Genomic DNA, 2,050 nt, shown 5'->3' on the forward strand with positions numbered 1-2,050 from the left:
TCCCGAACAGTGGAGTGACGGAGTCACGATTCATTACACTCTTCGGATGTGTGTTGCTTTACCCATAAGAGATCTTATCCTTGGTGCCAACCGGCAGCTTTCCCGTCCACACTTCCTTCGGTGTGAGGCCCGGTATAAGGTCTAGCCAATCATGTTCCTCCGCTACCTCGAACACCCACCCTTTGTTGCATACCCCGACCCTGGGTCCTCGCTGGTCCTCTTATACCAATTAAGGATGGATCCCGACCATGACGATAGTCTGGGATCGAACCAAACTCCTTCGTCGGTAGCTGCAACCCATCATAGACCGCAATACCGTGGGGACTTAGGACTCCCCAGCCTCACCGCTTGCTCCTTCGGGCGACAAGTGTACTACGGACAATGCCGTGGGGACTTAGGACTCCCCGGCCTCACCGCTTGCCCCCTTGGATTACAAGTGTACTACGGTAAAGCGCGTCCGTTGATGAACGAGAGGTGGAAACACTTTTGACTACTCCGTCCCACTCCGGATCTTATGGTTAACACGGTTGGTACGGCACAAGAATCACTGGACGACATTTGTTGTTTAATCCTAGATGGATATAAACCCTTGCAATGGAACCTCCACCATATCAACACAATCCATGGTTCCATTGCCCACCACTTAGTCATATTCATAGTTATGAAAATAGTGGTTTTGCTTTTTATGCAATAGTGATAAACATAGTACTTTGCAAGTAATTTGATAAAAATACTCAAATGACGTGAGCAAGTGATGAACTTGCCTGAACACTGCAAAGTGTTGCAGCTTGGATGGTGTGGACTGACCCTTGTCCTCTGTTGCTGAAAATAGCATCATTGTCCGATAAGGGCAATGGTTAAAGAAGCAATTATGCATGATTCAGCTTTTAGAGTTGTTTCCCCCCTTCCGGTGTTTTTATCATTTCATGTGAGAGTTTAATACTAAGAATGATTTAGGGATACTCTGTTTAAGGTAAAATACAACCTTGAAATGTTGTCAAGGTGTTTTTAAAGTCCAAAAGCATTTATGGACTAATTTTCATTATTGAAAATATAAGGTGTGATTTAAATGATTATTTTAATCATCAAATTTGGACTTAATCTTGTTTGTCTTCAAAACTTCCTTTTCATATTTTATTATGATAGAGAATTTTATCCTGAGTAGTTTTCATATTTTTAATTATTTTTTTAGAGCTATATATCATTTTCTATGCATTTTCAAAGTTTTAGGGTTAATTGGATTTGTGAAAAGTCAGAAATGCCCCTGGGCCCACTTGTCAGGGTGGCCCAGTGGGTTAACCCTAACCCGAGCCGCACGTCCGGCTCGGTTGGACGCACCCGTCCCCTTCCTCTCGCGCACGCGCTAACCCTAATCGCTCCCGTGCTCTGGCGACTCCCGCGTCGCCGCCGCCTTCGCCGATTTACTCCGGCCAACTCCGGCCATCGCCGGTGGTGAGATGTGGCGTATCTGAACCGCTGTTCGACGGTGCTTCAGATCCACCGTGTCGATCTGTGATTCGCCACCTTCTCATCTCGCCCCCATCGCCTCTGCTCGCCTGCCGTGGTGTTCCGCGGCGATTTCGTCGCCGCCGACGCTCCTGGCGCCGTGGCGCGGCCGTGTGCCTCGTCGTGGTTGCGCTGGCGTTGCGGCGAGGTGGTTCCTGGCTTGGCTTGGCCTGGCGCCGCCGTTCGTCCGGCGGGTGCCGCCGTGCCGCCATGGCCGATCTCCTCCCGCTTCACCTGTAAGTTCTCTCCTCCTCCTTCCTCCTCTGCTACCTGTTCTACCTCTTCTCCTCCTCTTCTTGTATAGCTCTGGCCACTGGCCTTGCTTCCCCTCGTAGAGATGCTGGCCATGCCATGATGCTGCTGCTGCACCGTGCTAGGGCTTGGCAAGCTGCTGCGCTGCTGCTGCCATGGTTCCTAGCTGCTGTGATGTTCCTTCCTTACTACTGTCTATGCTACTGCCTGCTTCATTGCTTGCTTGATTACTCTAGTTGTGACAGTGGTTTGGATAAATGTGTAGGCCATCTGGTTAAGTATCTCCGCTATC

This window comes from Lolium rigidum, chromosome 7 (assembly GCF_022539505.1).
Source record: "Lolium rigidum isolate FL_2022 chromosome 7, APGP_CSIRO_Lrig_0.1, whole genome shotgun sequence".
Taxonomy (NCBI): Eukaryota; Viridiplantae; Streptophyta; class Magnoliopsida; order Poales; family Poaceae; genus Lolium; species Lolium rigidum.